This window comes from Oncorhynchus mykiss, chromosome 10 (assembly GCF_057628025.1).
Source record: "Oncorhynchus mykiss isolate SJ-2025 chromosome 10, ASM5762802v1, whole genome shotgun sequence".
NCBI classification, from domain to species: Eukaryota; Metazoa; Chordata; class Actinopteri; order Salmoniformes; family Salmonidae; genus Oncorhynchus; species Oncorhynchus mykiss.
This window is the reverse complement of record NC_143031.1, coordinates 26555830-26574711: the sequence shown is the minus strand read 5'-3', so window position 1 is coordinate 26574711 and position 18882 is coordinate 26555830. Positions and strand designations below refer to the sequence as shown.

General features: G+C 41.1%; 1 protein-coding gene across 26 annotated transcripts in view; it reads right to left on the bottom strand.

The window, feature by feature from the left end:
• The window catches only part of LOC110533558 (dual specificity tyrosine-phosphorylation-regulated kinase 1A), a 56280-nt gene that overhangs the window by 19945 nt on the left and 17453 nt on the right, over window positions 1–18882 (bottom strand). For 4 of the 26 annotated variants that reach the window (XM_090186232.1, XM_090186239.1, XM_090186237.1 and 1 more), the window contains exon 1: window positions 14162–14788. The exons of 12 other annotated variants lie outside the window; for them this stretch is intronic. The gene's annotated coding sequence lies outside the window, so the exon portion shown is untranslated. Of the gene's footprint in view, window positions 1–14161; window positions 14837–18882 lie in introns of those variants that run through there. 10 more of the 26 variants (XM_021617887.3, XM_021617889.3, XM_021617886.3 and 7 more) reach the window with 9 other exon arrangements.

Sequence of the window (18882 nt, the reverse complement as noted above, 5' to 3'; positions counted from 1 at the left end):
TTTTGACTAAGCACACTTGATCAGCTGTCTACTAAAATCATTCACACATAGTATAAATCTAATGTCTGATCACATGTAAATACATGTATAATTCAAAACAAAAAAAAGGCATGTACACATGCACCTGGCAATCAAAAATGACAACTTGTGTAAATTATCCACACACCAAAAAATCCCACTTGCAGATTATCTATGGTCGTATTTACACAACATATTCTAAACGGGCAATTCCTAACTGCATTATTTTAAAATGGAATAAGGCGAATAAGTAGTAGTAGCTAAAATAGACATTCCAGTTGCATCAGTTGTTTTACTTGACGGATTCAAACAAGCAGTGAAAACAAGGCTATAGCCCTGTAATCAAATCTTCTCAGTTCTATTTTGAAATCTCAGTCTGCCCACAGTGAACGGGAATTCTGCAGATCATTAAGTACTCATTTATCAACAGCTTTCATTAGACAACACAACGTAGCAGAATCACAGAGTAACCACCCTTCTGAACCCCAGCAACAGTACCTAATTAGCATAGCCTACCACCAGGAAGAATGTGCGATTGGCGTGTGCTATCTCTGGCTTGCCCAATCAGAAGACAGTATGCAAATAAGACAAATAACCTACATTTGTTGCCAGGGCAGAGCTCCACTCTATTGTCCAATAGGAAAATAAGTAATGAACAAGAAATTAAATTTCACTTTGTCACATTTCCAAGCTGTTTTTAACACATTATTTGCTGAACGAAATGTATGCAGTATATTAAAACCTGGAGCCAGTATCTGCAAGAACAGAGCTCTAACAAACTTCCAGCCTAAGATAAGGGAGTGGAGCCTAATACCACAACTGTGATGGGAAAGAATGACATTATTTTTGATTATTTTCTGATAAAATGAATTTGGTAATTAGAATTAAATTATATTTAGAGAAAAAAATCTAGAGTTGATACCAGACCGCAATGTAGGCTATTTCCTTTGGACAATATATCATGAATAACGTTTTTAAATAATACAATAGAAGTTTATTTGAGGAGTACACATTTTAAATAATTTCCTATTAACTTTTAGTTAGGGCTATTGTTCTTTTTAAGAGAGGGGAGCATTTTGGACTGCGCCAATACAATCTCTGCAAAAGTCATATCAGCTTTTTAATGCACAATTTAACGCTCTCTTAGTTGATTTTACTAGACCGCATGAGTATGCGGTTGGGAAATCCAACCAGGCTGAGACAGCAAATTTACAATTGCTATTACAGTAAACTGGAACACCAATTTCTCCTTGACAAGCAGGTGTACTCTCGCAACAAAAAAAATAAAGAAAAAGTGAGGCCATGTCTTTTCCCTCAAAACTGTGCCGAAGATCAGTGGCAACTAAAGTGGAGTTGATTAACAGTCCCCCAGAGGTCAATTGAAACTATAGCTACATCAGTTTTAATTGATTCATAAATCACAGGAGGTATCATAATTACACAAATGACAGCCTTAAGACTCAAACCTGGTCAAGTATGGGTAGCCACAGCCCAATATGGCGATGGGAGAAAGGGTGTGTCAAAAGGAGTTGGTGTATGGAACGCAAATAAGCTAATTGGGCAGATTTGATGCCACTCAAGACCGATTTTGTTTGACTGATTGGGCTGCACGAGTCGATAAGGCGGCAATCAGTGCTGTATTGATGTGACCGCCGAACTGCTTTCTACTGGCTATTCAAATCAAATTGTATTGGTCACACACGTTTAGCAGACTTTATTGTGGGTGTAGGGAAATGCTTGTGTTTCTAGCTCCAACAGTGCAGCAACATCTAACAATTTCGCAACAATACACACAAATCTAAAAGTAAAGGAATTATATTAAACATTTTGATGAGCAATGTCGGAGCGACATGGACTAAAATACAGTAAAATAGAATACAGTATATAGATATATGAGATGGTTACATATTTTGTATAACTCATTACTAAAGTGACTAGTGTTCCATGTGGCCAGTGATTTCAAGACTATTTATATGGGGCAGCAGCCTAAGGTGCTAGCGATGGCAAGTTTAAAGGTCGTGTCGGCGGCGGTAGCTAACGTGGACATTTTTTCCCCTCCCATTATTTTATTTAAAGTAGGAGAGCAGCCTGCACAATAAATACATACTGATAACTATCCCTATCCAAGATGGCGTAGCAGTTCAGATGTCTTCGACTTGTTGTGTCCGTGTATAAATAGATTTCTTTCCTTAGTATATATTCCGTAGATATTTTTTTCTATTTTAACCTCAGTTTCAACATACTCTCCTGGAACCCGCCTCACCCAATGTGGTATGGATCTGCTATTTTCTATACTTTAGAACCCCCAACAGAAGCTAACCAGCTAACTAGTTACTAGCTAACAGTCAGTTAGCCACGGCTAGCGGTCATCAGCTAACCTTAGCCTGGTCAACTCCTGCCAGTCTGCACAGCACAGGGTAGCCTAGTGGTTAGAGCGTTGGACTAGTAACCGGAAGGTTGCAAGTTCAAATCCCTGAGCTGACAAGGTACAAATTTGTCATTCTGCCCCTGAACAGGCAGTTAACCCACTGTTCCTAGGCAGTCATTGAAAATAAGAATTTGTTCTTAACTGACTTGCCTAGTTAAATAAAACATTTAAAAACCCAGAGCTTACCGGACTGCTCTTTCTCCACATCTCCGGTTTCTTACCCCAAGCTTTGAACCTTTTCCCCTGAATCATCGCAGCTACCTAGCAAGCAAGCACCAGTGAGCCTGGAAATAGCATTGTGCTAGGCCCATCCCCCGGCTAGCTGAAGAGGTCCATCAGCCACTCCTTGGGCTACAATACATATTTTGCCAATTGGCCTGGACCCCTTTTACTGCCGACACAGAGTCCCGCCGATTCCACCACGACTGGTCTACCGACGTAACCCGCCCAAGGGTGTCAACAGGCTCCTCCGTCGCGACGTCCCCTGAAGGCCCATCCGCAGCCCGCTAGCTGTCTAGAGCATATCGGACTGCTAGCTGAAGAGGACCATCAGCCAATTTCTTGGGCTACAATACCTATTTTGCCAATTTCCCTGGACCCTTACTATGCACTTGTCGGCCTCGAGGTAATGTTCCAAAACAGTCTGGGACAGTTGTGGGATGCGATAGATCCCAAATACATACAACCACAAGCATTAAAAAAAACATAATGCAATGTGGCTGACGCAACAGATCAGAACGTTTTGCTTAACATTTTGATAAACTATTAGGCTAGTTCTTCACATTATAAGAGCAGGAATGCGCACATGGTAGTAGGCTATAAGTGTGAATGTTCCATTAGAGGAAAATCCCATTATCAAAAGTGACCGCAAATGTAATTATGCATGCAATGCTTTCTTCATTATAAAAGGTGTATTTTTATGGTGAAAATGTTCTTCCCCAAACTTGAAACTCGCTCGCTGCTTACACACACGTTAGGCTCTACACTAGAAGTTATTTGGCCACTTTAGTTGTGATATAAACCTTATTAAAAAACATATAGGCCTATGGGCTAAGCTACATGAGGTGTGTGACTATGATTCGAATAAGTTTCAAAAATACTTTATGCTGGGCATCATTTACAAGTGATACTATATAATTCACAAGTGATAGGCTAATATTGTCACCCATCAGAATATTCTTGATATAATCTTGTCTTTACATATACTCAATAATACATGATTTAGAATGGACCATTATTCTGCACCTGTATCAAAACATGTCATCTATGCACTTAAATAACGAATCAAGGACGCTTTGCCCCATGGTTTATTTTCATGCCAGCCAGGTAGGCTATACTCCAGTTGTAAATATAAGCAATGTGCTTAACTTTTTATGGCTGCAGGGGCAGTATTGCGTAGCTTGGATGAAAAGGTGCATTGTAAACGGACAGCTCCTCAGTCTCAGTTGCTAATATATGCATATTATCATTAGTATTGGATAGAAAACGCTCTCAAGTTTCCAAAACTGTCAAAATATTGTCTGCGAGTATAACAGAACTGATATTGCAGGCGAAACCCTGAGGAAAATCAAAAGAGGAAGTGGCTTCTATTTTGAAAACTCCATGTTCCATAGCCTCCCTTTGCTGGATATGAACCAGATTCCTTTTCCTATCGCTTCCTCAAGGTGTCAACAGTCTTCAGACATAGTTTCAGGCTTTTATTTTGAAAAATGAGAGAACGATAACATTGCGTCAAGTGGTCACATGAGTTTCGCTCATACAACAGAATTTGGACAGCCATCGTTTTCCCTTCTCCTACTGTGAAAGACATTTGCGGTTGATATATTATCGATTATATATTTTAAAACAACCTGAGGTTTGATTATAAAAAAAACATTTGACATGTTTCTGTGGACATTGTGGAAACTATTTGGAAGTTTCATCTGCGCTGTCGTGACCGCTCTTTCCTGTGGATTTCTGAACATAACGCGACAAACAAACAGAGGTATTTTGGATCTAAAAAATTATCTTTGTGTAACTGGGAGTCTCGTGAGTAAAAACATCCGAAGATCAAAAGGTAAACGATTAATTTGATTGCTTTTCTGATTTTCGTGACAGAGCTACATGATGCTAAGTGTACTTAATGGTTTATCGTGCGATCAATAAACTTACACAAACGCTTGGATTGCTTTCGCTGTAAAGCATAATTTCTAAATCTGACACGACAGGTGGATTAACAAAAGGCTAAGCTGTGTTTTCCTATATTGCACTTGTGATTTCATAAATATTTACTGTATGTAGCGCTATGCTATTCAGCGGTTGTTGATGACACTTATCCCGATATCGGGATTGCAGCCATAAATTAATATTAGGAAAGTTGAGAAATAAATAAATAAATATAGTAGGCCTAGCCTATGGAAGCTGATGGGATCCTCTTTTTATTAGAGGCCATAACTCAGTCCTCCCGCAATTGCATAGCCTATAGAAATGTTGAGCAACATGAGCTCATGGGCTCTCACGAAGTGTTTGATTAGATTTTGGAATACATTTGCATTGTCAGAGTGATTGGTGACAGTAGAGTAGAGGTCGACCGATAAATCGGAATGGCCGATTAATTAGGACCGATTTCAAGTTTTCATAACAATCGGAAATCTGTATTTTTGGGCACCGATTTTTTTATACCTTTATTTAACTAGGCAAGTCAGTTAAGAACACATTCTTATTTTCAATGACGACAGATTTTCACCTTGTCAGCTCGGGGGATCCAATCTTGCAACATTACAGTTAACTAGTCCAACACTAACCACCTGCCTCTCATAGCACTCCACGAGGAGCCTGCCTGTTACGCGAATGCAGTAAGAAACCAAGGTAAGTTGCTAGCTAGCATTAAACTTACCTTATAAAAAACAATCAATCATAATCACTAGTTATAACTACAAATGGTTGATGATATTACTAGTTTATCTAGCGTGTCCCGCGTTGCATATAATCGATGCAACGCTGGGGGATGATTTAACAAAAGCGCATTTGCGAAAAAAAACACAATCGTTGGACGACTGTACCTAACCATAAACACCAATGCCTTTCTTAAAATCAATACACAGAAGTATATATTTTTTAAACCTGCATATTTAGCTAAATAATGGCTTGTGTAACCGATATAAAATGGCTGGCTAGTTGGCTGGGTGTGCGCTAATAGCGTTTCAAACGTCACTCACTGAGACTTGGAGTAGTTATTCCCCTTCCCCGCAGCTTTTGTGGAGCGATGGGTAGCGCTGCTTCGAGTGTGGCTGTTGTCTATGTGTTCCTGGTTCGAGCCCAGGTAGGGGCAAGGAGAGGGACGGAAGCTATACTGTTACACTGGCAATACTATAGTGCCTATAAGAACATCCAATAGTCAAAGGTATATGAAATACAAATGGTATAGAGAGAAATAGTCCTATAAATACTATATTAACTACAACCTAAAACCTCTTACCTTGGAATATTGAAGTCTCATGTTAAAAGGAACCACCAAATGTCATATGTTCTCATGTTCTGAGCAAGGAACTCAAACGTTAGCTTTTTTACATGGCACATATTGCACTTTTACTTCTCCAACACTTTGTTTTTGCATTATTTAAACCAAATTGAACATGTTTATTTATTTAAGGCTAAATTGATTTTATTGATGTATTATATTAGGTTAACATAATTTTTCATTCAGTATTGATGTTACAAATAAATTATTTTAAATTAAAAAATTTGTATATTTATATTTTAATATTTTATTATTATTTAATATTATATATTTTTTTAATTATTATAAAAAATAAATAAAAAAACGGCCGATTATTCGGCCGTTTTTTTATTTATTTTTTATAATAATACAAATAAAATAAAAATTATATATATATATATATTAATTTTTTTTTAAATATGATTTTTTTTTTTTTTAATTTAAATTTAAATAAATCGGCCGATTAATCGGTATGGGCTTTTTTGGTCCTCCAATAATCGGTATCGACGTTGAAAAATCATAATCGGTCGACCTCTATTCTGTAGTGCACGTGATGGGTGAGTTTGCAAAACAAATGCCCATGAGATTGATACAAGTCATCATGATAATTTTGCCAAGTAGGCCTACTTTGTAGTCAACATTTAATAGGGACGTTTTTTTTGTGAAAGCCTTTATACATGACTGTTTCCTCATGCTAACTGGCTACACAAAACAATGGCTTATTCCCTTACCGTAGGCTACTTCTTCAGAATGTTTGCAGAAAATATGAAATCACTGATGTATTACTAGAAAAATAGTGAAGTGATTTCAATGACAGTCCACCACAACATACCAGAATCTCCTAATTAGCAAAGGGCAGTCTGTTAAATTTCATTGTGTATTAAAAACACAGTTTGAGATCCGAGGATATTTCTCAATTGGTTTGAATTGGGGATTGAGCTTCATGAGAAAATGTTGAACTGGGTAGAAACAGGAGGTAAGGAGGGCAGGACTTGAGAAAAGTATACAATTCTATTTAAAAATAGACATTCGATTAAATAGTCATGGAACCTCAACCGATCATGATGGAGCAAATAAAGGTTAAACCTAGATACATTTTAAAACCATTCCAACATTGCTGCAGCAACATCCGTTCACATGCACAAGTGTGACCTGGGTAGAAGAACCACTCAAACAGACTTGATCTAGCTAATGTTGTAGTCGATAGACTTAAATTATTTATTTTGCTTTACAAGCACTTTGAGATTCTGTCTAATGAAAAGAGCTATAAAGGTTTAATAAATTATATGTGTAAGTGCACAAGCCATTCTCATTCATGTTCAATGTAATGTTCATAATTGGTTGGTTGTTTAGCAACAACCAACGCAAGTGCAACTATGGGGCAAAACAGACAGGGTTGGCTTATATTGTTGACAAGCCATATTTAGTCTCCAATGTAAAAAAAAAAGTTTATAATTACACACTGAGAACTTGTCTCAAATACATACTTACAGTTGTTGGTTAGCTAGCTAGTAAATTTTAACATTGATATGAAATCCATCAAACCACCTCAAAAACAAGACATGGTATCATGAACAAGATGAAACAAGCTGAAATGAGCCATTTACGATTCTCTACATGACAGTTTGTCAATCTTGCTAGTAATCTGGCCATCCAGAATAGCAACATGCTGACTTCTGCCCATGGAAGCGCACAAATAGTTTGTGATGTCAGCTAATCTATTTATTACACTCGTGTTATTGAAAATAACTGTTTTTACTTTCACGGATATCACCCATACACAGTCAAATATGAAACAACATAGAAATTACTGGTAGTAATCTTGGGACACAGATGACCCTATAAATAACTTGAGGAGTGTGTGTCTGTGAATGAAGTCAAAGGCATGGAGAATGTAAATGTTTACTGTAAAGTACACTCAGCATAGAATGGTTCTATAAGTAGCCTAGATAGTTAGAGAATGTGTCCCTGAGGTAATTCTGTTTCCAAGAAACTAACCATGCCATGAATGAACCAGAAGCACCTTTAAATAAAATTAGCCTATAGCGTCACAAGATAACTGATTGACCCACCAGTTAAACTTCAAACAAAGGCCAACCTGAGACCATCCATACCATGAGGTGTATTCAAAGAGGTGCTTTGCTCTTGCTGTGCAATACTCTTGTAGCTGTTATATTAGACCTAAGTTACCAAGGAATTAAAGGAATGACTAGGAATGGAAAACGTCATGGTGAACAGGTGCTACTACCTCAGTTGACTGTTCATCATGGTCTGGCCTGTAAAATATGGGCCTTCTCCAAGACCTTTGAAGAGGAGGAATTGACTGAAGTTAAATTCTCCTAAAATCGTTAAATTTCTGATTTATAATAAAAGCCATTCAGCTCTCTACAAAAACAAAATAAAACTTATTTGACTCATCAAAAACATACTAGTACAGGCTTTTTACAAATTGAAATGTACAAAGTCATGGGTATGCCTACTTGCATGAGCGCAGAGGTGGGCTACCTCTTCTGAGTTCTCCTCAAATTAGTAACGCGAGGTTTGTTTAGTTTTCCCTACTGAACTTGCTGCTTCAGTCAGTGTATATTTTTTTACATCAATTGTGTAATGTTCATTTTGTGATGTGGAACTTCCATTCAACTATTCGTGTCAGCTACGAAATTCCTCATTCAATTTCAATTAGTAATAGTCAAGTCAGTGCCTACCAACAATGGCCATTATTACACGTGACTAGGGTCAACGTGTTAGCTAACTATCAAACTTTGCTAGCCAACTCCATTTTTTATATATTTTTTTCTTCTAAAAACTCAACTTCAAAATACTCTCCTGCAACCCACCTCACAAAAAAAAAAAAATATATATATATATATATATATATATATATATATATATATATATTATTCACCTCAAATCTGAAATCCACAACAGAAGCTAGTCAGAAGTTAGCAAGTTCACTGGCTAACGTTAGGAGTCAGCTAACCACGGTTGGCGGTGATCAGCCATCCTTTAGCTCGGAAAGCTATCGGCAGTTTTGTACAACGCGACTCAGACCAGAGCATACCGGACCTATTTTTTTCTCCATATCCCCGGATTTCTACCGCAAGCTCTGGACATTTACACCTGGATCTTGTAGCTAGCTAGCTGCTATCCGAGTGACTATTGGCTAACGTCAGTCCCAGAGCAAACATCAATTATTCCGGAGCTAGCCAGCTGAAGAGGTCCATCAGCCACTCCTGGGCTACAATCACCTATCCGGACCCATTTTACTGCTGATGCGGAGCCCCACCGGGCCTTCACGAATGGACTACCGACGTTATCTGTTCGAAGGAGTTATCCAACTGGCCCCTCCGTCGCGACGTAACCTGAACGCCCATCTGCGGCCAGCTCATCGTTAGCGGTCTTATCGGCTGCTATCTGAATAGGTCTATCGAAAAATTTTCTTGGGCGACTATAACTATTTTGCTAATTGGACTGGTCCCCTCTACCACACGGAACCACACCAATCTACCGACGGAAACGCACGAGGTGGTTAAAAACAGACATCCATCTTCTACCAGCTTGCTACCGATGGACCGGCTAGCTGTCTGAATCGCCGTGACCCCAACCAACCTCACTACTCACTAGACCCGTATGATCACTTGGCTAAGCATGCCTCTCCTTAATGTCAATATGCCTTGTCCATTGCTGTTCTGGTTAGTGTATTTCACTGTAGAGCCTCTAGCCCTGCTCATTATACCTTATCCAAACTTCCAGTTCCACCACCCACACATGCGGTGACATCACCTGGTTTCAATGATGTTTATAGAGACAATATCGCTCTCATCATCACTCAATGCCTAGGTTTACCTCCACTGTATTCACATCTTACCATACCTTTGTCTGTACATTATACCTTGAAGCTATTTTATCACCCCCAGAAACCTGCCCCTTTTACTCTCTGTTCCGGATGTCCTAGACGACCAATTGTCGTAACTTTTAGCCATACCCTTATCCTACTCCTCCTCTGGCGACATTTTCAGACAAGACAGAAAAGCCAAAGGGGGCGGTGTTGCAATCAACAGCAGAGATAGTAGGACAGAACTCTGTAGGCTATCCAGGTCTGTACCCAAACAATATGAACTTCTACTTTTAAAAATCCACCTCTCTAAAGACATGTCTCTCATCATTGCCGCCTGCTATAGACCACCCTCTGCCCTGAGCTGTGCTCTGGACACCATATGTGAACTGATTGCCTCCCATCTATCTTCAGAGATCATTCTGTTAGGTGACCTAAACTGGGACATGCTTAACACCCCAGCCATCCTACAATCTAAGCTTGATGCCCTCAATCTCCCACAAATTATCAATGAACCTACCAGGTACCACCCCAAAGCTGTAAACACGGGCACCCTCATAGATATCATCCTAACCAACTTGCCCTCTAAATACACCTCTGCTGTTTTCAACCAAGATCTCAGCGATCATTGCCTGCATCCGTAATGGGTCAGCGGTCAAACGACCTCCACCCATCACTGTCAAACGCTCCCTGAAACACTTCAGCGTGCAGGCCTTTCTAATAGACCTGGCCCGGGTATCCTGGAAGGATATTGACCACATCCCGTCAGTAGAGGATAACGTTTTTTTAAATTATTTTTAAATGCCTTCCTCATTTAAATGCATGCCCCATTCAAGACATGTTGAATCAGGAACAGATATAGCCCTTGGTTCTCTCCAGACCTGACTGCCCTTAAACAACACAAAAACATCCTGTGGCATTCTGCACAGGATATTTTTTGTGATATGCAACTTTTCAGGGAAGCTAGAAACCAATATGCACAGGCAGTTAGAAAAGCAAAGGCTAGCTTTTTCAAAAGGTAATTTGCTTCCTGCAACACAAACTCAAAAAAGTTCTGGGACACTGTAAAGTCCATGGAGAATAAGAGCACCTCCTCCCAGCTGCCTACTGCACCGAGGATAGGAAACTCTTGTCACCACTGATAGATCCACTATAATTGAACATTTCAATAAGCATTTTTCTATGGCTGGCCATGCTTTCCACCTGGCAACTAACCCCGGTCAACAGCACTGCACCCCCCACAGTAACTCGCCCAAGCCTTCCCCATTTCTCCTTCGCCCAAATCCAGTCAGCTGATGTTCTGAAAGAGCCGCAAAATCTGGACCCCTACAAATTGCTGGGCTAGACAGTCTGGACCCTTTCTTTCTAAAATGATCTGCCGAAATTGTTGCAACCCCTATTACTAGCCTGTTCAACCTCTCATGTCGTCTGAGATTCCCAAAGACTGAAAAGCAGCTAAGGTCATCCCCCTCTTCAAAGGGGGAGACACTCTTGACCCAAACTGCTACAGACTTATATCTATCCTACCCTGCCTTTCTAAGGTCTTCGAAAGCCAAGTCAACAAACAGATTACCGACCATTTCGAATCTCACCATACCTTCTCTGCTATGCAATCTGGTTTCAGAGCTGGTCATGGGTGCACCTCAACCACGCTCAAGGAACTAAATGATATCTTAACCGCCATCGATAAGAAACATTACTGTGCAGCCGTATTAATTGATCTGGCCAAGGCTTTCGACTCTGTCAATCACCACATCCTCATCGGCAGACTCGACAGCCTTGGTTTCTCAAATAATTGTCTCGCCTGGTTCACCAACTACTTCTCTGATAGAGTTCAGTGTGTCAAATCGGAGGGTCTGCTGTCCGGACCTCTGGCAGTCTCTATGGGGGTGCCACAGGGTTCAATTCTTGGACCGACTCTCTTCTCTGTATACATCAATGAGGTCGCTCTAGCTGCTGGTGAGTCTCTGAGCCACCTCCACGCAGACGACACCATTCTGTATACTTTTGGCCCTTCTTTGGACACTGTTAACAACCCTCCAGGCAAGCTTCAATGCCATACAACTCTACTTCCTTGGCCTCCAATTGCTCTTAAATACAAGTAAAACTAAATGCATGCTCTTCAACCGATCGCTACCTGTACCTACCCGCCTGTCCAACATTACTACTCTGGACGGCTCTGACTTAGAATACGTGGACAACTACAAATACTTAGGTGTCTGGTTAGACTGTAAACTCTCCTTCCAGACCCATATCAAACATCTCCAATCCAAAGTTAAATCTAGAATTGGCTTCCTATTTCGCAACAAAGCATCCTTCACTCATGCTGCCAAACATACCCTTGTAAAACTGACCATCCTACCAATCCTCGACTTTGGCGATGTCATTTACAAAATAGCCTCCAATACCCTACTCAACAAATTGGATGCAGTCTATCACAGTGCAATCCGTTTTGTCACCAAAGCCCCATATACTACCCACCATTGCGACCTGTACGCTCTTGTTGGCTGGCCCTCGCTTCATACTCGTCGCCAAACCCACTGGCTCCATGTCATCTACAAGACCCTGCTAGGTAAAGTCCCCCCTTATCTCAGCTCGCTGGTCACCATTGCATCTCCCACCTGCAGCACACGCTCCAGCAGGTATATCTCTCTAGTCACCCCCAAAACCAATTCTTTCTTTGGCCGCCTCTACTTCCAGTTCTCTGCTGCCAATGACTGGAACGAACTACAAAAATCTCTGAAACTGGAAACACTTATCTCCCTCACTAGCTTTAAGCACCAACTGTCAGAGCAGCTCACAGATTACTGCACCGCACTTGTACATAGTCCACCTATAATTTAGCCCAAACAACTACCTCTTTCCCTACTGTATTTAATTTATTTATTTTGCTCCTTTGCACCCCATTATTTTTATTTCTACATTGCACATTCTCCCATTGCAAATCTACCATTCCAGTGTTTTACTTGCTATATTGCATTTACTTTGCCACCATGGCCATTTTGCCTTTACCTCCCTTATCTCACCTCATTTGCTCACATCGTATATAGACTTGTTTATACTGTATTATTGAATGTATGTTTGTTTTACTCCATGTGTAACTCTGTGTCGTTGTATGAGTCGAACTGCTTTGCTTTATCTTGGCCAGGTCGCAATTGTAAATGAGAACTTGTTCTCAACTTGCCTACCTGGTTAATTAAATAAAGGTGAGAAAAAAAAAACAAAAAAAAAACACACAGGACACACTTAGTCACATTAGCATTCAACTGTATTTATGAACGTACCCAGTAATGACCTTGTGGCTGTTAATAAAAAATAAAATGCAAAGTGAACCTATGCGGTTCCCATCTATACTAGCTAGAAAGCTTCAAGCGGTTGGGAGGCCAAGGACGCAAACTTGAGCTATCGAGGGACCGGATGAACATTCGCCATCTTTCTAGTTAGCATTAACTAACGTTACAGGCCAAGTTAAATACGTTATCTAGTTGATAACGCAGTATCAAGATAGAATGCGTTGAAGTGGCTAAACTCCATCCTTATGACTAGCTTGCCATCAATCCATGCCCGCATCTCTGTGGCAACTGACAACTTGTCAAGTTAACCAGCTGGCTAGTATGTTTACTTACAAACCAGGCTAGCTGGAAGGCAACGTATGATTGAGATGGACTCTATTTAACCCATGTGCCTGAGGTGTATTTGTAGCTAGTTTACGTTACCTTGTCAATTGTATTACTTAACTACAAGACCGGTTAATGTTAGCTAGCTTAGCTACGTTGAATTATGTGCTAACAAGCAGTAACGTTAGGTAGCTAGTAACGTTAGCAGGAGTGCTAGAAGTGTGGCACACACGTAGATAGCTAACTTAAAATCAAAGTCCTTTGCTTTTTAACAAGCTAAAGTTAGGTCAGTTAACTAATTAAACGTAGGCTAGCAATACTTCCTTCCACGGAATTACATTTGTAGCTGCTACGCTAAGTTTTCACATTTAGCTAACTATCCAAGTTAGCCAGCTGAATTGAAGTAGTTAACACGTTAGCTAGCTGACCTAACGTTACTGGGATGGATTAAGGCTAGGTTTCTAACGTTATCTAACTTGTTAATTGTGGCAATGGAAAGTCACATAGCTAGCCAACTACACTAGCATGGCTTAAACAGTTAGCGAGCTAGCAATGTGATTAACGATACATAAGCCTAATGTTAATTGTTACATTTATATGGGGGTGCACGTTTTCCAACCAAGAGTGAACATTCTTTAACGTTGGTTAGACCGTTTACCAGTTAACGTTAGCTAGCTATCTTATTTGGCGCTAGAACTAGCTGTAACGTCAGCTGGCTAGCTTGCTGTGTCTGTTTCCAATGATAGCAATGTGACTGGCTAGTCAAAGTTACAGCGCAAACTTACCTTGGTCGCTGCCTGTCAGTCTTCCTATTCCAGAAACATATCCTCATTTACAATTCTCAATGCCTTACGGCGATACAGTCTCTTCTCCATGGAGCCCCCCAGATTTCCCAACGTACAACCCTCACGCCTCTGAATAGATGTCAATTATTTTTCCAAATCAACAGCGCCTCTCAGTCAACTCGCCAACGCGGTCAACGGCGGAAACGTATTCGATCTGACCATAGGGAAACCAACATTTCGATGCAGCTAGGCATGTATACTGTTAGCTGTTCGAGACATTAATTGTAACGAGAGCAGCATTACTTCCAAATCATGATTAAAAATGACTACAAACCTGAAGACCCTGTTCTCTTTAAGGCTTTTTTGTGTATATTTCACAAAATGGCGCGTGTTCCCAAACCTTTGCATCGAACCGGCCGGGCAGACTATAAACTACAGCCCACCAACGTACTCATTTAACGCCGTTGTAGCACAGCCGCTACGTTATAACCAACCCTTTATGGATTATTTGAATCCATTTCTGTCATTGCTATGATTAGTGAATTTACTATTCTGTCGGGAAGGTAAAACATTTTTTGGGGAAAAGGAAAGTGGCTAACAAAATGGAGGCTGAATACGAACGTTACCATGACAACTATTATTCAAACGAATAAATTCCAGTCTCAGACCAATGACACAGAAAATACTGCCAATCAAATGTTCGTTTGAAAGGGGCGGGTCATAGGAACTCCTTCCCGCGAAAAAGTGTTCGGTTGGTTCGCCACTGTATATATCAGGGTATGGCTAGAGGGGTTCCAGATATGCGGACGAAATTGAGAAAATTGGTGAAGCAAACAGACAAAAATACGGGGGCTATTTCGAGATGACAAACTCGCATCTTTCACAGCAAAGAGCGAGGGAGTCCGGGGGATGACTAGAGGAGCAATGGTGGAAGTATTGTGTGATTCTATTGGCCCAGTACAGTTGGTGAAGAAGGGTGGAGTAAAAATGGCTAAAGTTAGAAATTAACAGCAGTTTATGGTTGGAGAGTCTATTCATGAGCAAGGATTGTTTTTTGGGTGACCAGTTTGCGGTCTCGAAGATGGTGAAGGACGAGTTGGGTAAAGTGGGATTGGTCAGAGTGACCAGGACAGTAGCGGTATGATGTTGATTTCGTGTGTGTCGAAAGAAGAACGCTCTGTGGCTCAACATGTCGACATATGATGTGGAAATCTATGCTTTTCAGAGTAGGGCACCGATTAAAAGGTGTCATCTCTGGTGTCTTGTTGGACATAGAGGCTGTGTGGTTTAGGGATAACATTCCAGGAGTGGTAGACGCACTTTCCTTGAATTGAATGAAGGACACAAAGAATCGGTTTTACTGTCATTTGATGAAGTGGTTCTCCCAACTATTGTAAAAACCTGGGTATGTGAGATATGTGGTGAGACCGTATGTACAGAAGCCGCTGCAGTGTTACAATTGGAAAAAGTTTGGACATGTGGCAAGTGTTTGTTGAAAGAATAAGTATGTAGGAGTTGAGTTAGATGAAGCATGTTGTGATGGGAATCACGTTCCCGTAGTGCCCTGTACTGATGAAGGAGGTTGCAGTAGCTAGGATCAGGGCCATCCAGCAGGTCTCCTATGTGGAGGCAGTGAAAATAGCTGAAGGAGTGAGTAGAGGACATGGTAGTGGATGTCCCACAGTCTGCAGTGAATGCCATGCAGGAGAAGGATCCCGACATGCTAATAGTGAAGAAGGTGGACTTTGTTGTGTTTATAGCGCACTACATTACACTAGTCAAACTAAGGCACTTAGTGGTCTGGCAACTTGCTTCAACCAAAGTGTGTGTGGGGGGTATATCAACAAGGACTCACACTGGCCTTGGCTAACAATGAAAGCTAACTGATGGGAAAACAAGGGTGGATGGAACTTTTACTCACTTGACTTCTCTCGAGCTGATCTTCTTCCCTGAGCTGGAGATCGGCCAGCATGCTCTGCTCCACTTCAGCGGTGGGCGGAGCTATGGCTCTGATATGATGAACTAAGATTACTAATATGATTAACTACAAATACTTCACAGCCTTTTGTACAGTTGGCGTGGGAAGATGGTCAATTCTGTCTGACACTCAAACCAGCTTGCAAACAATATAAGCATAGAGCTCTCATCTAATTGGCCAGTAAGCCATCAATTATAAATGTAACAAGATATTTTTTTATTTTATTTCACCTTTATTTAACCAGGTAGGCTAGTTGAACAAGTTCTCATTTACAACTGCGACCTGGCCAAGATAAAGCATAGCAGTGTGAACAGACAGCAACACAGAGTTACACATGGAGTAACCAGCCAATAACACAGTAGAAATGTAAAAAAAAGAGTCTATATACATTGTGTGCAAAAGGCATGAGGAGGTAGGCGAATAATTACAATTTAGCAGATTAACACTGGAGTGATAAATGATCAGATGGTCATGTGCAGGTAGAGATACTGGTGTGCCAAAGAGCAGAAAAGTAAATAAATAAAAACAGTATGGGGATGAGGTAGGTAAATTGGGTGGGCTATTTACCGATGAACTATGTACAGCTGCAGCGATCGGTTAGCTGCTCAGATAGCAGATGTTTAAAGTTGGTGAGGGAGATAAGTCTCCAACTTCAGCGACTTTTGCAATTTGTTCCAGTCACAGGCAGCAGAGAACTGGAAGGAAAGGCGGCCAAATGAGGTGTTGGCTTTAGGGATGATCAGTGAGATACACCTGCTGGAGCGCGAGCTACGGGTGGGTGTTGCCATCGTGACCAGTGAACTGAGATAAGGCGGAACTTTACCTAGCATGGACTTGTAGATGACCTGGAGCCAGTGGGTCTGGCGACGAATATGTAGCGAGGGCCAGCCGACTAGAGCATACAGGTCGCAGTGGTGGGTGGTATAAGGTGCTTTAGTAACAAAGCGGATGGCACTGTGATAAAATGCATCCAGTTTGCTGAGTAGAGTATTGGAAGCTATTTTGTAGATGACATTGCCGAAGTCGAGGATCGGTAGGATAGCCAGTTTTACTAGGGTAAGTTTGGCGGCGTGAGTGAAGGAGGCTTTGTTGCGAAATAGAAAGCCGATTCTAGATTTGATTTTGGATTGGAGATGTTTGATATGAGTCTGGAAGGAGAGTTTACAGTCTAACCAGACACCTAGGTACTTATAGATGTCCACATATTCTAGGTCGGAACCATCCAGGGTGGTGATGCTAGTCGGGCGTGCGGGTGCAGGCAGCGAACGATTGAAAAGCATGCATTTGGTTTTACTAGCGTTTAAGAGCAGTTGGAGGCCACGGAAGGAGTGTTGCATGGCATTGAAGCTCGATTGGAGGTTAGATAGCACAGTGTCCAAGGAAGGGCCAGAAGTATACAGAATGGTGTCGTAGAGGTGGATCAGGGAATCGCCCGCAGCAAGGGCAACATCATTGATATATACAGAAAAAAAGAGTCGGCCCGAGAATTGAACCCTGTGGCACCCACATAGGTCATGAATAGAAGGCATCCAGCTTTTGTCAAATTAAAGTCAGATTCAATTTTACACGGCAGGTTAGGAGAATTAGGTTAAGGTTAGGAAAAGGGTTAGAGTTCAAATGCAAACTTTTGATGTTATCTTGACAAAATCTGGAGCCCTTCTTCAAGGTTTATTGGAAATGTACACTCATAAGGTGTATTTTCGCCACCTACTGTTGATGGCATTGCGAGTACCCCCCAGGGGTACCCCCATCGGGGATACGCCAAATAAAAATATGATTGACAATTAACAATTCAAACAGTACATTTATATTTTCCAACGGTGCTATATATTTGGGTGAGTTTTTTTCTCGCCTGAGTAGGTAACCTCGTTTCACTGTCAAAAAATTAAATTAAACCATCTATTGTTCAGCGAAATAACAACACAATGTCAACTACCGGTAGCTTAGTCAAATAATTAACATCCAATCACATTAACCGTTACTCTCTCGCGGAAACCTTCACTCTTGCGCAGACATTTAGAAACGAAACATGACAATTTGAAAAATAAGCCACAGGAGTTTGAGCGAGAATAAAGACGACTTTTGAGTAGTAAGACATATATAAACATATATAAAAGTGTAACCGATGTGAAATGGCTAGCTAGTTAGCGGTGGTGCGCGCTAATAGCGCTTCAATCGGTGACGTTACTTGCTCTGAAACCTTGAAGTAGTTGAATTTTGTGGCGCGATGGGTAACGATGCTTCCAGCGTGGCTGTGGTTGATGTGTGCAGAGGGTCCCTGGTTTGAGCCCAGGTTGGGGCGAGGAGAGGGACGGAAGCAATACTGTTACATTGATGCTGTTGACCCGGATCACTGGTTGCCGTGGAAAAGAAAGAGGTCAAAAGGGGGGTGAGTGTAACCGATGTGAAATGGCTATCTAGTTAGCGGTGGTGTGCTCTAATAGCTTTTTAAATCGGTGATGTCACTTGCTCTGAGACCTTGAAGTAGTTGTTCCCCTTGCTCTGCAAGAGCCGTGGCTTTTGTGGCGCGATGGGTAACGATGCTTTGAGGGTGGTTGTCGATGTGTGCAGAGGGTCCCTGGTTCGAGCCCAGGTAGGGGAGAGGAGAGGGACGGAAGCTATACTGTTACAAAAGCAACAGATACCATTAATAAGAAGGGTTTAGAAGCGTCTTTTATGGTGAGCTACCTAGTGGCTAGGACAGGCAAGCCCCATACTATCGTGGAGGACTTAACTTTTCCTG